The sequence below is a fragment of the Lynx canadensis genome, chromosome D2 (genome assembly GCF_007474595.2).
Source record: "Lynx canadensis isolate LIC74 chromosome D2, mLynCan4.pri.v2, whole genome shotgun sequence".
In the NCBI taxonomy this organism is placed as follows: domain Eukaryota; kingdom Metazoa; phylum Chordata; class Mammalia; order Carnivora; family Felidae; genus Lynx; species Lynx canadensis.
In genome coordinates, this window is record NC_044313.2 from 62,529,478 (window position 1) to 62,552,583 (window position 23,106).

Genomic DNA, 23,106 nt, shown 5'->3' on the forward strand with positions numbered 1-23,106 from the left:
CACCCTCGACAAAGTATTGAAAGGCATTTACTTTTCATTAAAGTAGATTAGCTTTAAAAAATAAAGATTATTGATAAATACAAACAGCTAAAAGATATAGGAAGTGATAAAAATAATAGAATAAACTAAAAATTCAAATAGAAAATACTCTGAAAAAGAAATAAATGTAAAAGATAACTAAAATAGTGGTTGTTTTTAAAACTGGATGGAAAATGAGGGGCACCTGGCTGGCTTAGTCAGTGAAATGACCAACTTTGGCTCAGGTCATGATCTCACAGTTCATAAGTTTGAACCCCACACCAGGCTACTTGCTAACAGTGTGGAGCCTGCCTGGCATTCTCTGTCTCCGTCTCTCTTTGTCCATCCACCATGTGTGTATGTGCTCTCTCTGTCTCTCCCTCTCAGAAATAAATAAACTTTAAATAAAAAGCTAGAGGAAAAGTGACATATACAAGTTTATGTAAAAGTCAGTGTTAAACATGCTCAATTATGGGGCACCTGGGTGGCTCAGTCGGTTTAAAGCGGCCGACTTCGGCTCAGGTCATGATCTCACGGTCCGTGGGTTCGAGCCCCGCGTCAGGCTCTGTGCTGACAGCTCAGAGCCTGGAGCCTGTTTCAGATTCTGTGTCTCCCTCTCTCTGACCCTCCCCCGTTCATGCTCTGTCTCTCTCTGTCTCAAAAATAAATAAATGTTAAAAAAAAAATTTTTAAATAAAAAAAAACAAACATGCTCAATTGTAATAAAATACAATTAAATTTAGAGATCTAAAAATACATAAAAATTTAAAAATGGTTGAAATAAAGAAATGATTAATAAGAAAGATCCAGCTAGTTAAGCACAGTAAATAATAAAATTAAAAATTTTAAAGTTAAATGGAGAAAAGATGTCAAAACAATGAAAAACAGTTTCAAAGCAAGGATATTAAAAAGTTAAAATTTCACTGGCATAAAAGAAAATGAAAATCTTGATCACCTTTCTCCCATCTCTCAGTGACATGAGGGAAGTCTTTAATCTTTAAGCCATTTGTTGCAGTTGTGGTTGTGCAACTGATTATATTATACTTTATATTAATTATATTTGTGTTTATAGTTAAGTTCCTGATTACTATAAAATGTTAATGAGGTAATAGATTTAGCAATAATTCCCAAAGTTATTTGGTTCCCAAAAGACGAACAGTCAATTATTATGAATATTTTCCAAGTGAGAATCTAATTTTTCACCTCCTTTGCTTAAATTACTTTAGCATTTTCTCATTAATCTTAATAGGAAAAAGATCAAATTTCCCCATTTATAAGATTTATATGATCTTGCTCTTCTAGCTTTATGAACTACCCAGGTACCCCTACCCCTTGCCCCATTTGTTCTTCATTGATCATCCCTATAATTTCAGGTTCTAGGAAAATAGCATATTTTCTCCTGCCTCATGCCTTTACCTATACTGTTCTCTGTGCTTGGAACACTTTTACTACTTAACTCAATTCGTACCTTAAATATTACTTCATGTCTTCATGGAAGGGCTCTCTAAACCCAGGGTTTAAATTGAGGAAAGTACTGCAAGGGGCAAAAAAAATAAATAAACTGAGTAAAGTACTTAGTAAATTTTCCTAATTTGATTTTTCACAGTATAATTTTATATATTTTATGTGACAATTGGTGAATGTCACCCTTTCTTACTGGAATCTATATCCAGTGAAGACAGGGTCATATTTGTTTACTATCAGAATTGTAAATTCTCTCTTCATTAATGGAATTCTGAATTAGACTTAATGTAGACTTCATCACACTTTCCTCTCCCTATCTATAATCTTTTTTCACAGTTTGTTGATGTTTCTCAGTATTGTATTTCTCTGATCTGACTTCTAGTCTACTTATTCTTTTCAGTGGTATTTAATAAGCTTTTTTTTTCTTTTTTTTTTTTCATTTATTTATTTTTGAGAAACAGAGTGAGACAAAGCGTGAGCGGGGGAGGGGCAGACACAGAATCTGAAGCAGGCTCCAGGCTCTGAGCAAAGGTCAGCACAGAGCCTGATGCTGGGCTCGAACCACGAACTGTGAGATATGACCTGAGCCGAAGTTGGGTGCTCAACCGACTGAGACTCCCAGGAGCCCCTATATTTAATAAGCTTTTATCCATCCATTGTGTTTTCAGAATCTTTCAATAAATCTGGCTTTTTTATATTTAGAAGTTTTATCTGGTTCTTTTCCAATTCTGCTTGCCTTTTTTAAATTTTTTTTTTTAACGTTTTATTTATTTTTGAGACAGAGAGAGACAGAGCATGAATGGGGGAGGGGCAGAGAGAGAGGGAGACAGAATCGGAAGCAGGCTCCAGGCTCTGAGCCATCAGCCCAGAGCCCGATGCGGGGCTCGAACTCACGGACCGCGAGATCGTGACCTGAGCTGAAGTCGGACGCCCAACCGACTGAGCCACCCAGGCGCCCCAACTGCTTGCCTTTTTTAAAAAAAAAATCTGTTTTCTACACATATTTCTAAACTTGTCTTTCATTTGTTTAAACATACAGTACTCATGATTATTCTGTATTAACTTGTGTCTATTAATTATCATGTCTGAATTTTTTCCTTTTTGTCTCTTCTGGTTCTCAGTAATGTTACCTTATTTTCTTGTTTTCAGTTACCTTTTTATTCTTCACACCACTCCCTCCTTTTCCAGACTGAGATGGTTGGGGGACTTGTGTGAGGATGTTTTGAGGCGTAGAATGAAGGTAGCTTTCTCCAGAGAGGAGAGGCTGACATATATTTAGGCTGGCACCATCATGATGGCCTTAGATCTCTTTAAATTTAAAGCTTGAAGGTTTTTTTGTATCATTAAGGTGATGTGAATGAATCCATATGAGAGCTAGTTTGCAGTTACAACTTACAAAAAAATTTTTTGTAAACTACATTTGCTTACTGCTAACCTACCTTTCTTTGCAGACCCAAGAAAGTGAAAAGAATGGAGTGAGTCTATTCTTATCTCAAGGTATGCTTAGTTAGCCCTTTATGGTTCCAGGTTTCTGAGGGGTGAGTCTCTTGTTAGCCTTCTTGCTTTGAGCTGACTGTGGCATTCATGTGTTGTTACTCTTTTCCCAAAATCTCAAGTTTGCCTCCATTCAGCAGATGCTCTTAGGGTAAAGCGTCTGTGTGTGTGTGTGTGTGTGTGTGTGTGTATATGTGTGTGTGTGTGTGTGTGTGTGTGTGTGTGTGTGTGTATATATATAGTTTCTATTTTTTAATATGAGCATTTAGAAGTAAGTGAAATTAGTATTTCCTACGAATTGCAGACCCCAAATTAGTGTTGTCCTGATTTAATCTATGAATTATTCACATGTAGATTATAATTGTAATTTTATGTAATTTTTTTAATGTTATTTTTGAGGGAGAGGGAGAGAGAGACAGAGTGTGAACAGGGGAGGGGCAGATGGAGAAGGAGACACAGAATCCAAAGCAGGGTCCTGGCTCTGAGCTATCATCAGCATAGAGCCTGATGCAGGACTGGAACCCACAAACCGTGAGATCATGACCTCGGCTGAAGTTGGACGCTTAACTGACTGAGCTACCCAGGTGCCCCTGTTTATGAGTTTTAAAAGCAGTTTCTTATATAGAACCCATCAATAAATTCATGGCATATGTTGGTTCTATTACTGTGCAAAACTTACATGACTTTGTAAAATAAAATGTTCTGAAACAATTGTTGGTAGATTTGGGGTTTTATTTTTGTTTTTTTATTTGTTAATCATAAGTAAAATGGTGGAATAATTTTCAAGTTAGTGCATCAGGTTGGATAATAAGGTTTTAAAACATATGGAAAAGAAACATAAGCACTTATTACAGAAAAGATTAAGTATTCATTTGTGAAATTTCATTGAAACAAATGGAGAAATCTTTTCAGATATATAATGAATAAAAATCATTCTTTTTGCATGATTTTTTTGTGGAAATTTTTATTGACATTGTAAGATATTTATGATATAGAAGTAATAAGTGCTTCCTTGTTAGTTATAAGCCATGTTTTGTATTTTTGGGGGACAAAATGTTAAGGGTTCTTAAAACCATGTACTTTTATTTTTAAGTTTATTTATTTATGTTGAGTGAGAGAGCAAGTATTAATACTTTACCCAAGTATTAGAGCACAGTATCTTGAATATCATTAACATGTAGTATATGACAACACAAATACATTATTGATAACTTTTTGCTCCATACCAGAGCAAAATCACCTTTGTATCATCTGAGTGAATCTTTACAACATCCTTTTCATGTACATTTTGCATGTGAGGTAACTGAAGTTTATGATGTAAGCAATTTGTTTATGTATTTGCAGTTTTTGAGTGGCAGACCTAAGATTAAAACCTAGACTATCCTGACCCATCCTAGAAATCATCCTAGTAAATGAATAACACCTAGAAACATCCTAGAAATGTATAACACCTATTGATTACATAAAGCTTCTTGTTAATCATATTTTAAGCTCTGGGTCAGTCTTAGTCCACAAAGTTTGTACATCTCCATACTTTCATGATCTGTGGAGATGACTCAAATTCTTATGGATGACTCAATGATTCCTATGTAGGATATGTCTCTTGGTCAAATGCCGAGACTTTGGTACCTTAATGATACTTGGATGTTTTCTTAACTTTGTTATCATTAGTAAGCAGTGTTTGCATTTCCATGCTTGAAAAATAGGTAATACTTAGTAAGTTTTAGATCTTAATTTTATATTTGATAAAAATTTAAATATTTGTTTTTATTATACTGATTTCAGGATAAATGCCTTGGGCTCAAATTAACAGATAGAATTTGCCTATTGAAATTATTTTTACAAGAAGACAAAGTTGAAGGTGACATGAATCCAGGCTTCATTATAGCTCAAACAATAGAAAGTTTTTTGTTTCTGTCCCTTGACTGAATTTAAAAGCAGAAGAAAAATCCCATGGCACAGTTTCTGGGGTTTTTATTTTAGATTTTATTATTTTTTTTCATTATTTATTTATTTTTAAATGTTTACTTACTTATTTTGAGAGAGAGCGAGCAGGAGAGAGGTAAAGAGAGAGAAAATCTTTTTTTTAATTTCTTTTTTCAGTTTTTATTTATTTATTTTCAAAGAGAGAGCAAACAGGATAGGGGCAAAGAGGGAATCCCATGCAGGCTCCACACTGTCAGCACAGAGCCAGATGCCCTGCTCAAAGTCACAAACCATGAGATCATAACCTGAGCCGAAATCCAGAGCTGGACCCTTGACTGACTGAGCCACTCAGGTGCCACGTGTTTCTGGGTTTTAATGTTGCTGGTGCTTTGTTTTGCTACTTTGTGCCATGAGGAAGTAAAAGTTGTGATATGGTATTATCTATTTATGAAATGTGTTTTCTCTGTTCAGTTGTATGTTTTTAGCCACTTTACCTAAATAGCTGCTGTGCTGAAAATTTGGAAGTACCTGATACAAATTTAGTGACTATCATTTATATATTAAGTATAGGCAGGTTAAGCTTTGAAGTTGCCATACTTTAAAGAGGCATTTTGGGGGGCGCCTGGGTGGCTCAGTCGGTTAAGCGGCTGACTTCGGCTCAGGTCATGATCTCGCGGTCCGTGAGTTCGAGTCCCGTGTCGGGCTCTGTGCTGACAGCTCAGAGCCTGGACCCTGTTTCGGATTCTGTGTCTCCCTCTCTCTGACCCTCCCCTGTTCATGCTCTGTCTCTCCCTGTCTCAAAAATAAATAAAACGTTAAAAAAAAAATTAAAAAAAAAAAAAGAGGCATTTTGGGATCTCACTAAGGTTAATGTTATACTGGCGATAGGGAGCAACCTCAGCTAACTCCCAATGAGTCTTGCTTCTCATTTACAGTTGTAGAAATCGTTAACATTTTCTTAATATGTTTCACCTCAGCACTCCTGATGGCCTTGAAACCTAAATTTGTGAGTGTATTACATATTACATTTCATTGTAGGACTTTTATTGAGCCTTATATTTCACATTTTGTTTTTATTCTTAGTACTTAAAAGATATTAACAATTGAATATAACAATGCTATCTCATATTACTAAGAAAAGATGTGGAGTTCTACATATGGTTTTCTGCTATTTTTTTTTTTTTTTTTTGCAAAAAAATGGTAACACAGGTGAGAAAAGTCAATACACATGCTTGTATTTATTTATTTACACATCAAGGAACTTGACAAGGAGGCGAAAGAAACCAATAATCCTGGTTACCTTTGTGTGTGTATTTCAAATGGGGATATTTGGGGAATAGAAATAGATACAGGAAAAGGGGGAAAAGGAATGGAATATTCTCTGTATATTAAGTATTTTGAGAACTATTTGAAAGTATAGTCTATTAAAAATCTTTTTTTAAAAAAAGCTTTTAATATTTATTTTTGAAGGAGAGAGAGAGACAGTGTGAGCGGAGGAGGGGCAGATTCATAGGGAGACAGAATCTGAAGCAGGCTTCAGGCTCTGACCTGTCGGCATAGATCCTGACGCGAGGCTCAAACTTGCAAGGCGTGAGAGCGTGACCTGAGCTGAAGTCGGAGCTTAACCGACTGAGCCACCCAAGTGCCCCTAAAAATCTTTTTCAAGCTACTTGCTGACCTCTGTGCCTTTCTGTAGCTGCAATTAGAAAACTTACTTCCTTTGTTTATGATTGAATGTTCATATATGAAAAAAAAAACACTTAAATCAGAGATGGCATAAAAAGAGAAGTTACACACTTGTATAAAAATGTAATTTTCACTTGTTCCTTTTATTTCTATATTGTGGAATTGTAAAAGTTGATTGAAAATGTCACCCGCAGGAGCCAGCTTTACTATTGGCATGATAATATAGTTGGTGTGTCCTCTCATGCAGAAACACCTAAATCCTGAAATTTTTGGACATACCTCTTTTCACCAAAACTAAAGTTCTCAGTAACAGATGAATTTTAAATTAGTTTTTTTAATTGCATCTTAATTGAGTTAAATTATGATGTGAAGTAGAAGGGATAATATACTGTGACACTGAGTGATACTCTAAGGTAATTAAAAATAGTAGCAAAGTAGAAGGAAATACAAATAGACTGTTGTTTATCACAGGCTTTAATGCCTCCTCTTCATTTGATTTCTTTTTTATTTTTCCTCTTCATGGTTTGATTTTAGTTGTTTTTCAGCTACTCAAAGAAATTTTATAACTGGTATATAATCCCACTTTTTTGTTTTAAGTTTATTTATTTTTGAGAGAGAGCATGTGTGTGAGCAAGGGAAAGACAGAGAGACAGAGACAGAGACAGAGAGAGAGAGAGAGAGAGAGAGGGAGAATCCCAAGCCGACTCCCCTGTCAGTCCAATGCAGGACTCCATCTCACAAAGGATGAGATCATGACCTAAGGTGAAATTAAGAGTCAGTTGCTTAACTGACCGAGCCACCCACATGCCCCTGCAATCCCACTTTTTACAAATGGCATATAATTCCTGATTCTAAAGTAATATCCATTCTAGGACTTTTGAAAGACAAATCAAGTTGTAAGGAGTAAAGTAAGTCATCTTTAATATTTTGCAGAAAATAACTATTAAAGAATTGGGTACATTTTCTTTTAATCTGTATATACTTCCCCCCCTCCTTTATGTAAAAGTAAATAGCTTCACTTTTATAAGTACTTGAGTACAATTTCTGAAAAAGTCGTTGGATTATTAAAAGGCTTATATACAATAAATTTATTTTTTTCACGTATAGTTTTGTGAATTTTGGCAAATTTATAGACACCTGTAAATAACACCACAATAAGTATATAGAATGGTTTCCTCACTCTCAAAATTTCCTTGAACTGCTCCTTTTTTTCCTATTCTTGACCTCTGGCAACCACTGAACTGTTCTTCATTTCTAGTTTTTGCTTTTTTTCAGAACATCATGTAATATATAAATGTAATCATATAATATGTAATTCTTTCAGGCTGGCTTCTTTCATTTAGCATCATACTTTTGACATTCATTCGTACTATTTCGTGTTAGTAGTTTGTTGCTTTTATTAAGGAATATTCCGTTATATAGGTGTATCATAGTTATGCATTCACCCATTGATAACTTTGGTTGTTTCTTGTTTGGGGGAATTGTAAATGATGCTCCTGAAGACATTCATACACACATTTTTGTATGAATGTAAATTAAAAAAATTTTTTTAACGTTTATTATTATTGAGAGACAGAGCGTGAACAGGGGAGGGGCAGAGAGAGAGGGAGACACAGAATCAGAAGCAGGCTCCAGGCTCTGAGCTGTCAGCACAGAGCCCGACGCGGGGCTCGAATTCACAGGCCGCGAGATCATGACCTGAGCCGAAGTCGGACGCTTAACCGACTGAGTCACCCAGGTGCCCCGAAAATTTTTATTTCACTTGGGCAAATACCTAAGAAGAAGATTGCTGGGTCATAGGGTAAGATGATGTTTAATTTCATAAATAACTGCCAAACTCTTGTCCAGAGCAGTTGTTCTATGTTGAATTCCTACGCGAAGTGTTTGAGAGTTCCAGTTGCTTTTTTCTTCACTATGTATTGTCAGAGTTGGGTTTTGGTGATTTTAGAAATCCTGTCCAGTGTACAGTGGTCTATCATTGTGGTTTAATTTGTTTTTACCTTATAGTAATAATGGGTGTTGAGCTCTATTAATTGGCTTATGTACTGTCTATTTTCTTTGGAGAAGTCTCTGTTCAAATCATTTGCCCATTAAAAAATTTTTTATTTGGGGGGGCACATGGGTGGCTCAGTCAGTTGAGGCGTCCAGTTTCAGCTCAGGTCATGATCTCATGGTTTGTGGGTTCGAGCCCCACGTTGGGCTCTGCGCTAGCAACTAGGAGCCTGCTCCGGATTCTGGGTCTTCCTCTGTCTCTCTCTACTCCTCCCCCACTTGTGCTCTCTTTCAAATATAAATAAACTTTAAAATATTTTGAGAGTTGAGAGAGTTGTTTTCTTTTAAAAACCTTGGATAGAAGTCCCTTTTCAGATATGTGACTTACAAATATTTTCTCCTGGTTTGCAGCAACAGGTTTTAATTTTGTGAAGTCCAGTTACCAGATTTTGTTTTTAATTGATCAGAAATTTGGTATCATATCTAAGAACTGTGCTTAACTCGTGTCATGAAGTTTTCTTCCTTTGTTTTCCTTTAAATATTTTATAGTTTTAGATTTTCCATTCAAGAGAGAGAGAATTGAGATACTGATCGAAGTACGGCAGAGATAAAAACTATACATATTGATAAAATACTTATGCTTAAAATATTATGTATGTATGTTTGTGCTCTATTAATGACAGTAGAAAAACTAGTGAAATCACCAGCCAAACTCAGCAGTACATCATAGCCCATATATTAAGTTAAAATTTGTAATTTGTAAATATATACTCTTTTTTCCTGCTTCAACTCCAGTCATTAAATCAGCCTAGAATGTTATTTCTTAATTCCTTCTATTATCTTCTCATCCTATGTATATGCAGTTTTATTTCTTTTAATTTTTAATTTACTTTGTTACTTTTTTATTGACCTATAGTTGACATACAATGTTAGGAGTTTCAGGTACACAACCTAGTGATCCAACAATTTTTCACGTTATGTAATGCTTACCACAGTAAGTGTAGTTACCTTCTGTTACCATAAAGTTACATTACAATTTTTATTGACTGTATTCCCTATGTGTACTTTTCATCCCCATGACTTAGTATTTTATAACTAGAAGTTTGTACTTCTTAATCCCCCTCACCTATTTTGTCCATTACCCCACCCCCTTCTCCTCTGGCAACCACCCATTTGTTCTCTGTATTTATGAGTCTGTTTTTGTTTGTTTTGTTTTTTAGATTCCACATATGAGTGAAATAATATGGTAGTTGTCTTTATGACTTATTTCACCTAGCATAAGATCCTCTAGGTCCATCCATGTTGTCAAGATTGGCAAGGTTTTTTTTTTTTTATGGCCGAATAATATTCCTGTGCGCGCGCGCGCGTGTGTGTGTATACCATGTTTTCTTCATCCATTCTTATATCAGTGGTCACTTAGGTAATTTTCAAATCTTGGCTGTTGTAAATAATGCTGTAAGACATAGGGATGCATATATCTTTTTTTTTTTTTTTTAGTGCGCTTTTTTTTTTTTTTTTTTTGAGGTGGTCGAAATATCCAGCAGTGGAATTAATGGATTTTATAGTATTTCTGTTTTAATTTTTTGAGGAACCTGCATCCTGTTTTCGTTGGTGGCTGCACCAGTTACATTACCATGTTCATATGGTCAATCTATGACAAAAGAGACAAGAATATACGATGGACAGAGGATAAGTCTCATCAATAAATGGTGTTGGGAAAACTTGGCAGCTACATGAAAAGGATGAAACTGGACCACTTTCTTACATCATACACAAAAATAAACTCAATGTATTAAAGAGCTAAATGTAAGACCTTATTAAGCCATAAAACTCCTGAAAGGAAACATAGGTAGTAATCTCTTTGACATTGGCCGTAGTAACATTTTTTTTGGATAGTTCCCCTCAGGCAAGGGAAACAAAAGCAAAAATAAATTACTGGGATTACATCAACTGCAAGTGTTTTTTTGTTTTGTTTTGTTTTTGTTTTTGTGGGTTTTTTTGATGAGAAAGAACATACATGGAACAGAGGTAGAGGGAGAGAGAGAGAGAATCCCACACAGGCTCCATGCTGTCAGCACAGAACCCAATGCGAGGCTCAGTCCCACAAACTGTGAGATCATGACCTAAGCTGAAACCAAGAGTTGATGCTTAACCGATTGAGCCACCCTGCAAGTCTTATTTCCTAATAAGTTTAGTTGGGATTCTATTTTCTGATCACTCATATTTTTTTTAATCCTTTGTCTAAGAATGAGAAAGGGTTTAGAGAAAAATACAAGGATAAAGCTGGTATATAGTTGCTTGCAGTATGCAATTTCCTAAAATATCTGTACTTGTTTTAGTGTAATTGGCCTGCTTCACCAAATATATATTAGAACAGAGGTTGGCAAACTTTTCTTTATAGGGCTAGACCATATTAAGACACTTTGATGTGGAATTAAGTTAACAGTACCTTTGCAGACTTAAGTGTGTATTGACTCAGTTCAATTCAAATATAGATAAGCCAAATGGATCTTTGAGGGATATCCAGTACAAATTTAAAGTCTCGGTGTCTTTAATTTTATTGCCAATCTGACTCTTTCAGTCTTTTTCTTCCTATTCAGGAAAACACAATTACAGCAGGTGTTCATAAGATCCAGTTAACACTAGACAGTTGTATTGCTGCATCATACTATCGTTGTTCTAGGTTAATTATTAGGCCAGAACAAAAATGGATTGATTTTAGACATGGTAGTGACCTTAAATTTAAGGCGGTAGAAAAATGTCTAGGGAAATCAGAAAATACTGTGTTCCTTGTTTGTTTTTTTAAGTTTTGTTTTTGTTTTGTTGAGAGAGGGAAAGAGAGAGACAGAGACAGAGTGTGAGTGGGGGAGGGGCAGAGAGAGAGGGAGAGGGAGACAGAATCCAAAGCAGGCTCCAGGCTCTGAGCTGTCAGCATGGAGCCCCACATGGGGCCTGAACTCAGAAACAGTGAGATCATAAGCTGAGCTAAAGTCAGACCCTTAACCAACTGATGCCACCCAGGTGCTCCACTTTGTTATTTTTGAAATAAACTTTTTATATTTTAGTAATTTAAAGTGGTAGAGAAGTTGTAAGTTAGGAAAAATAATGTTCTTTTTTTTATTTTATTAAAAATTTTTAAATATTTATTTATTTATTTATTTATTTATTGAGAGACAGAGTATGTGAGCGGGTGAGGGAAGAGAGAGAGGGGGAGACACAGAATCTGAAGCAGGCTTCAGGCTCTGAACTGTCAGCACAGAACCCAACGTGGGGTCTGAACTCAGAAGCCAAGCCATGAGATTATGACCTGAGCTGAAATGTGAATGCTTAACCCACTGAACCATCCAGGCACCCCAGGAAAAATAATTTTACCTTATACCCCTCACTCAATTTCCCTCATTGTTAACATCTGACAATACCATGATATGTTTGTCAAAATTAAGAAATGACTTTGAGGGGCTCCTGGGTGCTCATTCGGTTTAGCATGCGACTTCAGCTCAGGTCATGATCTCTCATGGTTTGTGAATTAGAGCCCTGCGTGGGGCTCTGTGCTGACAGCCCAGAGCCTGGAGCCTGCTTCGGATACTGTGTGCCCCTCTCTCTCCACACCACCCCTGCTTGTGCCCTGTCTCTCCCTGTCTTTAAAAAATGAATAAACATTAAAATACAAATAAAGATGACATTGATGCATTATTGCTAACTTGACTTTGTTTAGATTTCACCAGTTTTTTACATTGATGTCCTATCTGTGTTTTAGGTCCAGGATACTGCATTGCATTTAGTTGTCAAGTTTCCCCAGTCTCCTCTGGTTTTTGACAGTTTTTTTCAGAATTATGGACTAAATGTGTGTATCCCCCAAGATTCATATTTTGAAATCCTGACCTCTAGAGTGATGGTAGGAGGTGGAGCCTTTCAGAGGTAATTAGGTTTTAGGTTAGCCTCCATCCTATTGACTGGGGTTAATGCTCTTATAAAAACAGCCCTGAGAAGCTCCCTTCCCCCTTCACCACATAGTAAAAAGGCACCATCTTTGAACAGGAGTAGGCCTTCACACACTGAATCTGTCCACATCTTGATCTTGGACTCTTCAGCCTCCTGAGGAGTGAGAAATAAATTTCTGTGACTTATTTATCAATTTATATATTTATTTAAAAAAATTTCTTTAATGTTTCTTTATTTTTGAGAGAGAGAGAGAGAGAGAGAGAGAGAGAACGAGAGAACGAACTAGCAGGGGAGGGGCAGAGAAGAGAGGGAGACACAGAATCTGAAACAGGCTCCAGGCTCTGAGCTGTCAGCACAGAGCCCAACACGGGGCTTAAACTCACAAACCATGAGATCATGACCTAAACTGAAGTCAGTCGCCTGACCAACCAAGCCACCCAGGCACCCCAATTTATCAGTTTATTTAAACTAAAAGCAAAACCAAAAACAGTTCACCCATTTTTCCCACCCTTCACTCCTACATCTGTCATTCACCAATCTTTTCATTGTGTATGTGGTCTTGTTGCATTTTTTTAGATTCCATATAAGAGAATATACAAAATTTGTCTTTTTTCTTACTTACCATAATGACCTTGAGATCTGTCCAAGTTGTTGCAAATGGCGGATTTTATTCTTTATGGCCAAATAATATTCCATTGTGTGTGTGTTTGTGTATATACACGTATATACACTACAGTTTCTTTATTCATCCATCAGTGGACACAGGTTTTTTCTGTATCTTAGCTGCTGTAAATAATGCTGCCGTGAACAAGGGTTACATATATCTTCTCAAGCTAGTATTTTTCTTCAGAAAAATAACCCAAAAGTCGAATTGCTGGATCATATGGTAGTTCTATTTTTAATGTTTTGAGGAACCTCCATACTGCTTTTCGTAGTGGCTACAGAAAATTACATCCCCACAAATAGTATACAATTCATGCTTTTTCTCCACATCCTCACCAACGCTTGTTATTTCTAGTCTTTTTGATAATAATCATTCTCATAGGCATGAGGTAATATCTCACTGTGGTTTTGGTTTGTGCTTCCCTGTTAATGGTGTAGGGCATCTTTTTATGTACTTGTTGGCCATCTGTTTGTCTCCTTTAGAAAAATGTCTGTTCTGATCTTGATTGGGAGTTTTTGTTTTTTAATGTATTGGGGGTTTTTTGTTTTGTTTTGGTGTTTTCCTATTGAATTGTATGGGTTTTGGATATTAGCCCCATATCAGATATATGATTTGCAGATATTTTCTCCCACATAGTATGTTGTCTTTTCATTTTGGTAATGGTTGTTTTTTGCTGAACAGAAGCTTTTTACATTTTTTTTTTAGGTTTATTTATTTATTTTTGAGAGAGACAGAGACAGCATGAGTGGGGGAGGAGCAGAGAGAGAAGGGAGAGAGAGAGGATGCCAAACAAGTTCTGCACTGCCAGCTCAGAGCCTGACAGGGAGCTCAAACCCATGAAACCATGAGACCATGACCTGAGCCAAAACCAAGAGTCAGATGCTTAACCAACTGAGCCACCCAGGCGCCCCCAGAAGCTTTTTAGTTTTATGTAGTACCACTTGTTTATTTTTGCTTTTGTTGCTTTTGCTTTTGATACCACACTCAAAAAATCATCTCCAAGATCTGTGTCAAGGAGATTTTTGCCTATGTTAGAAGTTACGGTTTCAGGTCTTACATTCAAGTTTTTGATCCACTTTGAGTTATTTTTGTGAATGGTAGAAAGGCATAGTCCAGGGGCGCCTGGGTGGCGCAGTCGGTTAAGCGTCCGACTTCAGCCAGGTCACGATCTCGCGGTCCGTGAGTTCGAGCCCCGAGTCAGGCTCTGGGCTGATGGCTCAGAGCCTGGAGCCTGTTTCCGATTCTGTGTCTCCCTCTCTCTCTGCCCCTCCTCCGTTCATGCTCTGTCTCTCTCTGTCCCAAAAATAAAATAAACGTTGAAAAAAAAAAAATTTAAAAAAAAAAAAAAGAAAGGCATAGTCCAGTTTCATTCTTTTGCATGTGACCAATTTTCCCAACACCATTTACTGCAGAGACTGTCCTTTCTGGTTGTATATTTTAGCTCTTTTGTCATAAATTAATTGCCCATATAGCATGGGTTTATTTCTGTTGCTTTAAAGCTTACCAAGAGTACAGTATTTTGTTATAGCAGCCTAATAAACAAACGGACACTTAGCCTTACCTCGTTTTTCATGACTTGACAGTTTTGAATTACTGATTTGCATATTTTGTTGTTGAGTTGTCTTAACTGAGTTTGAAAAGACCTGTTAGTATTCTATGTCTATTTTGATTTTTTTTTAAATTATATCCTTTTCATTTTCTTAATTTCTTGCAGAGAGCAGATGTTTTATGTTAGATGAAGTCTAATTTATTTTTTTCAGAGATTTTGTTTTTAAGTAGTATCAACACTCAGCATGGGGCTCAAACTCACAACCCTGAGAGCAAGAGTCACTCACTCTACTAACCGAGCCAACTAGGTGCCCCTATTTTGTGTATGGTACAAGAGAAAGGTAGACATTTTTCTGTTCTTGGCATATGAATGTCTAATTGCTCCAGTACCATTTATTGAAAAGACCTATCATTTTTCCATTGAATTTCTTTGGAATATTATTGAAAATCAGTTGATACATATGACTTGCTCTATATTTGGATTCTCAATTCTGTTCCATTAACAATAAATGTCTTGGAGCAGCTGGGTGGCTTAGTCGATTAAGTGTCCGACTCTTGGTTCAGCTCAGGTCATGATCTCATGGTTGGTTAGATTGAGCTCTGTATCAGGCTCTGTGCTGAATGTGTGGAGTCTGCTTGGGATTCTCCCTCTCTCTCTGCTCCTTCCTCATTCGCACATGCTCTCTTCTCTCTCTCTCTCTCTCACTCTCTCTCTCTCTCTCTCTCTCTCTCTCAAACTCAATAAACATTTAAAAAAATAATGTCTTGATTTGAAGACAATAGTATGAATTCTGTACTACTCAGTATCTTATCCTGGCATACCATATCTCCTTTTCTGTTATGTTGTTATTTTACTCACCTCATTTTTATTTTATGGTCTTTTTTTCCCCATATTACCTATGTTCTACATAATTGAGAGTTAAAAATAGTTTATGTTTACTTTAAAAACAATAACACTCTGGGGTGCCTGGGTGGCTTAGTCAGTTAAGCCTTGACTCTTTGATTTGGCTCAGGTCATAATCTTCTCAGGCTCGCACTGACAGCACAGAGTATGCTTGGGAATCTCTCTCTCCCCTCTCTGCCCCTCCCCACTGATGCTGTGTGCACGCTCTCTCTCTCTCAAAACAAAATAAACATTAAAAAATTACTAAAAAATATATTTTTAAAAATAACACTCCAGGACCAATTATGTACCTTATGAAGTATAATGTTTATCAGTGCGAATATAGTTTCTCCAGTAGTAGCATGTTATATAGCTGTTGTAGTATAATATCACAGTCAGCAAATTGACATTGATACAGTTGCCAACTTTTTCAAATTTCATGTGTGTGTGTGTGTGTGTGTGTGTGTGTTAGTGTTGTATGCAATTTCATCACTTGTGTAGATTCCTATGACTACCGCCACAGTCAAGATTCAGGGAAGTACCATTGCAAGGGTCCCACGTTCATGCTTTTATAGCCATGATGACCCCTCTCCCCAACCCCTGGACAACACTAATCTATTTTCCATCTTTTTTTATTTTATTATTATTTTTAATGTTTATTTATTTTGAGAGAGAGAGAGAGACAGAGCATGAGAATGGGAGGGGCAAAGAGAGAGGGAGACACAGGATCCAAAGTAGGCTTCAGGCCCTGAGCTGTTAGCACAGAGCCTGGTGTGGGGCTTGAACTCACGAACAGTGAAGTCATGACTTGAACTGAAGTCGGACGCTTAACTGACTGAGCCATCCAGGCGCCCCTCTTTTTTCCATTATTATAATTTTGTCTTTTAATATTATTGTATAAATGGAGTGATACTGTATCTTTTTGAGAATGCCTTTTTCACTCAGCATAATTCCCTTAAGTTTCATTACAATTGTGGGCCTCAATAATTTGTTCCAATTTATTGTTGAGTAATATTCCCATGGCATAGATGTACCCAGTTTATTTAATCATTCATCTGTTGAAGGACATTTGGATGGTGTCTGGTTATTTACTCTTAGGAATAAAGCTGCTGTGAACATTCACATACAGATTTTTGTGTTAATATAAGTTATCTTTTTGGGGGTATCAGTGCCTGAGAATGCAGTTGGGAGTCATATGGCAAGCATATGTTTAGTTTTGTAAGAAATTACCATATTCTTACCCTGAGTGGCTATACCATTTTTATTATCAGTAATGTATGAGTGATTTAGTTTTTTTCATCCTTGCCAGTATTTGAAGTCATCAGTGTACTTTTATATTAGCCATTCTGGTGTGTATGAAGTATCTCACTCTGTTTTAGTTTGTATTTCTCTAATGGCTAATGATGTCGAACATCTTTTAATGTGCTTATTGCCATCTTAATGTATCATCTTCAGTAAAATGTCCATATCTTTTGCCATTGCATTGTATGGGTTTTCTTTGTTTGTTTCGCTTTTTACTGATGTACACTTGTATTCATTGTTATGGAAGTGACTGCATCTGCTGTTAGGTACTACTAAAATTTCATTTTGGTTAATCACTTGTCTCAGCAAGATGGAGTCCATTCTTTTCCTGTCAATCTTGATGCCTGCTTTTGTCATTTGTATCCATATATGTTTGGCTTTATTTGGAGGCTTTTCTTTTTTTCCTCTGTTAGTCCCCCATATTACTATTCTTATATCATACAAACTTCATTACTGTGGTTTTGCTTGGGGTTTGGGGATGTTTTTTTTTTGGAAGTTTATTTTTTATTTGTTTTTGTTTTTTTTTTTTTTTTAGTTCTTTGAAGGTTTTTGGTTTTATTTTAAATTTTTTTCCTTTCTTTTGTGTCTTTTTTTCCTCATACTGTTTTGTTACTATGGCTTTATCACATGACTTGGTATCTGGTGGGACAAAATATTGTGCTGCTTCTTGTCCTTTTGTTCTCACATATACATTTAGAATCTTGTCAAGTAGGGAAGGTATTTTGAATCAACTCTACTATTGAAAACAACTGTAAAAGATGAATCAAAATAAAAATAAAGAGCTTATCTTATAAGATATCACAGTCTCCAAGGCTGTGAAGAATTACAGAGCCAAAGCCCTGGGGTGAAAAGAAAACCAGTCCACTGAGAAGGACATTTGAGACCTTCTTTCCCCCTGATGGTGTACAGATTCCAGAAAAGGCCACTGAGAGGTCGAGAAGCTAAGCAGTTGTTTTGACATGCTTACTGGACTAGGGGGACAAAAGTTGGAGTTCAGGACCTCTAAGGACAGAGCTGTTTGCTAAACAAACCTCTCTGGTTTTATGCTAAAACCTCAAGGAGCTGTACTCTACATCAGGGTTTCTCAGTTTTACTACTGTTGACAGTTTGAACCAGGTAATTCTTGTTGTCAGGAATTGTCCTGTGAACTGAAGGATGTTTGGAAGCATCGCTGGCCTGTAGACTCAATAGATGCCAGGACCCATTGTGACAATCAAAAGTAACTCCATATATTGCCAAATGTCCCCTGGTTAGCGAAAATCACCCCTATTTAGGGAAGATAGCCCTAAAAGTATACTTGAATAAACTAGGCCTTACAGGGATTAAAGCCCATTTTGAATTGAAGCACCTAGTGCTCATCACAAGTGCCCTCCTTAATGCCCATCACCTATCTAACCTATCCCCCGCCCACCTCCTTAACCACAGCTTACTCTCTGTGGTAAGTGTGTCTTGTGGTTTGTTTCCCTTTCTCCCCTCCCGCCCCCCACTTCCCATATGATCATCTTATTTGTTTCTTAAATTCCACATGTAAGTAAAATCATATGGTATTTGTCTTTCTCTGTTTGACTTACCTTGCTTAGCATCATACCTTCTAGTTCCTTCCACGTCATTGCAAATGGCAAGATTTCATTCTTTTTGATGGTTGAGTAATATTCCATTGTATGTGTATACTACATCTTCCTTATTCATTTGTCGATGGATATTTGGGTTCTTTCCATAGTTTGTCTATTGTTGAAAATGCTATAAACATTGAGGTGCATGAACCCCTTCAAATCTGTATTTTTGTATCCTCTGGGTAAATAGCTAATAGTGTAGTTGCTGGATTGTAGGGCAGTTCTATTTTAGTTTTTTGAGGAATTTCCATACTGTTCTCCAAATTAGCTATACCAGTTGGCATTCCCACCAAAAGTGCAAGAGGGTTTCCCCTTCCTCCACATCCTCGCCAACACCTGTTGTTTCTTGTGTTGTTAATTTTAGCCGTTCTGATAGGTGTGAAGTGATATCTCATCATGGTTTTGATTTGTATTTCTCTGATGATGAGTGATGTTGAACACCTTTTCATGAGTCTGTTAGCCATCTGGATGTCTTCCTTGAAAAAGTGTCCTATTCATGTCTTCTGCCCATTTTTCAACTGGGTTATTTGGTTTTTTTTGGGAAGGGGTTTGTTGAGTTTGATAAGTCCTTTGTAGATTTCAGATACTAACCCTTTATTCAGATATGTCATTGGCATTTATATATCTTCTGCCATTCCATAGGCTGCCTTTTAGTTTGGTTGATTGTTTCCTTTGCTGTGCAGAAGCTTTTATATTGATGATTTCTAGATATTTTAATAATGCTTCTTTAAAAAGTTTTACTTTAACAATGATTCCAAAAACTAGAAGAGGAAGGAAAGCTTCCAAACTTACTGTGCAAAGCCAGCATTACCCTGGATACCAAAACTACAAAAAAAGAGAACTACAGGCCAGTAACTCTCATGAACGAACAGAGATGCAAAAATCCTCAACAAAACGTTAGCAAACTGAATCCAATAATACATTTAAAAAAAATCATTCACTCTGATTAAGTGGGATTTATTCCTGATGCAAGGATGGTTCATTATTTGCAGATCAATCAACATGATACAGCACATCGCCAAGAGAAAGGATAAAAACCATATGATCATTTCAATAGATGCAGTAAAAGCATATGACAGAGTACAATATCTACTCATGATAAAAAACCCTCAACAAAGTAGGTTTAGAGGGAACATACCTCAATATGATAAAAGGCATATATGAAATACCCACAGCTAAGTTCATATTCAATGGCGAAAAACTGAGCTTTTCCCCTAAGGTCAGGAACAAGACACAGATGTCTACTCTGACCAGTTTTATTCAACATGTTACTGGAAGTCCTGGCTACAGCAACCAGACAAGGAATACCTTCCATATTGGTAAGGAAGAAGTCAAACTTTCAACTATTTGCAGATGATATGATAATATACATAGGAAACCCTAAAGACTTCACCGAAAAACTGCTAGAACTGAACAGTGAATTCAGTAAGGTCTCAGGGTACAAAATCAATGTACAGAAATGCATTGCATGTCTATACACTACTAAGGAGAGGGCAAAAAAGAGAAATTAAGCAACAGTCCCATTTATAGGTTGCACTAACAATAATAAAATGTCTAGGAATAAACTTAACAAGGAGGTGAGAGACCTGTATTCTGAAAACCTACAACACTGATAAAAGAAATTGAGGACTGGGATGTCTGAAGGGGCTCAGTTGGTTAAGCATCTGACTTCAGCTCAGATCATGATCTAATGGTTTGTGAGTTCGAGTCCCTCATTGGGCCTCTCTGCTGTCAGCCAGAGCCTACTTTGGATCCTCTCTTTTCCCTGTCTCTCTGCCCCTCACTGCTCGTGCTCTCGCTCTCTCTCTCTCTCTCTCTCTCTCTCTCTTCCCCCACCTCAAAATAAATGAATAAACAAAAGAAAGAAATTGAAGTCCACACAGATGGAAAGACATTCCTTATGCTCATGAGTTGAAATAAAAAATATTGTTAAAATGTCCATACTATCTAAAACAATCTATAGATTTAATGTAATCCCTATCAGTATACCAATAGCATTTTTCACAGAACTAGAAAAAACTACCCTAAACTTTTTATGGAACCACAAAAGACCCTGAATAGCCAAAGCAGTCTTGAAAAAGAAAAACAAAACTGGAGGTATCACAATTCAAAACTTCACAGAGAGAAAGCACAAGTTAGGGAGGGGCAGAGTGGGAAAGAGAGAGGATCTCAAGCAGGCTCTGCACTGCCAGCACAGAGCCTGACACGAGGTTCAGCCCCATGAACTGTGAGATCATGACCTCAGCCAAAGTCAGATGCTTAACTGACTGAGCCACCCAGGCAACACTGAACTTCACATTTTAATTACAGATCTGTATTAATCAAAAGAGTATGGTACTGGTACAGAAATAGACATAGCAATCAATGGGACAGAAATAGGAAGCCCAGAAATAAACCCACACTTATTACGTGGTCAATTAACCCTTAACAAAGTACGCAAGAATATGCAGTGGGAAAAAGTCTCTTCAACAAATGGTATTGGAAAAACTGGAGAGCTGCATGCAAAAGAATGAAACTTGACCACTTTCTCACACCATACACAAAAATAAATTCCAAATGCATTAAGGACCTAAATATGAGACCAGAAACCATAAAATCTAAAACACAGTAATGTCTCTGACACTGGCCATAACATTTTTCTAGACGTGTCACCTGAAGCAAGAGAAACAAAAGCAAAAACATATTATTGGGACTACATCCAATTAAAAAACTTCTGCACAGCAAAGGATATAACTAGCAAACTAAAAAATGGGAGAAGATATTTGCAAATGACATTTATAAAGGGTTAATATCCAAAATATGTAAGAAATTTATACAACTCAACACCCAAAACCATAATCCAATTAAAAAATGGGGAGAAGACATAAACAGAGATTTCTCCAAAGAAGACATCCAGATGGCCAATAGACACATGAAAAGATGCTCAGCATCACTCATCATCAGGGAAATGCAAATCGAAACAACCATGAGATATCACTTCACACTGGTAAGAATGGCTAAAATCAAAAACACAATAAACAAGTGTTGGTTATGATGTGGAGAAAAAGGAACCCTCTTGCCCTGTTGGGAATGCAAACTGGTATAGCCACTGTGTAAGACAGTATGGAGGTCCTTCAGAAAAGTAAAAATAGAATTACCGTATGATTCAGTAATTACACTACTGGGTATTTACCCAAAGAAAACAAAAAAGATAAATTGGAAAAAGTATAGACACTCTTGTGTTTACTGCAGCATTTTTTTACAGTAGCCAAATCAGGAAGCAGCCCAAGTTGCACTGATGGATGAATGGATAAAGAAGTGATATATGTATACAATGGAATGTTGTTCAACCATAAAAAGAATGAAATCTTGCCATTTGCAACAATATAGATGGATTTAGAGTGTATAATCCTAATCACATAAACCAGTCAGAGAAAGACACATTCCACATGATTTCACTCATGTATGGAATTTAAGAAACAAAAGAAACGAAAAAGAAACCAAGAGACAAACTCTTAACTATAGTGAACAAATGCATGGTTACCAGAGGGGAGTCAGGTGGTGGGATGGGTGAACTAAGTGAATGGGATTAAGAGCACACTTACCTTGATCACTGAGTAATGTATAAAATTATTGAATTTCTGTATTGTACACCTGAAACTAGTATAACACTGTATGTTTATACTGGGATTAAAAAAACAAACAAACAAAAAAAACCTTGGGGCTCCTGGGTGGCTCAATCAGTTGAGCATCTGACTTCAGCTCAGGTCATGACCTTGTGGTTTGTGAGTTTAAGCCCTGCATTGGACTTGTCCGTGCAGAGCCAGCTTCGGATCCTCTGTACCCCTCTTTCTCTGCCTCTCCCCTGTTCATGTTCTCTCTCTCAAAAATGAATAAACATTTATTTAAAAAAAAAGTTTTAGGGGCCCCTGGGTGGCTCAGTCGGTTGAGCGGCTGACTTCGGCTCGGGTCATGATCTCGCGGTCCGGGAGTTCGAGCCCCGCATCGGGCTCTGTGCTGACAGCTCAGAGCCTGGAGCCTGTTTCAGATTCTGTGTCTCCCTCTCTCTGACCCTCCCCTGTTCATGCTCTGTCTCTCTCTATCTCAGAAATAAATAAACGTTAAAAAAAATTTAAAAATAAAAAATAAAAAAAACTTTTACTTTCTAATAGATGCAATTAATTAAATGAAATTAATTTTTACTTCTGTATCTAACAACCTGACAAAATTTTCTTAACTTTCAACATGGAGGATATATCCATCTGCAAATAATGACAGTATTTCTTTTTTAGTCTCTTGTGTTATTAATATTTCTTTTTCTTTTTTCTTTCAATAATTTTGGACTACCATTTATATTGAATAGATGTGATTGTGGGCTTCTTTATCATCATTAAAGTTGGTCTTTGCTGTAGATGTTCTTTATCAAGTTAAGGAAATTCTCTTTTTCGTTTTGCCTGATTCTTTTTATCATGAGTATGTGCTGAGTTGTATGGAATACTGCATCTGTTGACTGTATTTTTCCATGTATTAAAAAAAAATTGTATGTAATACTGTTTTCCTCCAACAAATTTATTAATTTTTTGAAAGGAATTTAT

At 36.7% G+C, this 23,106-nt stretch overlaps 1 protein-coding gene across 3 annotated transcripts in view; it reads left to right on the forward strand.

Annotated features, from left to right (window-relative positions):
* JMJD1C (jumonji domain containing 1C) overlaps positions 1-23,106 on the forward strand; it is a 264,444-nt gene that overhangs the window by 86,051 nt on the left and 155,287 nt on the right. The gene's annotated exons all lie outside the window — the stretch shown is intronic.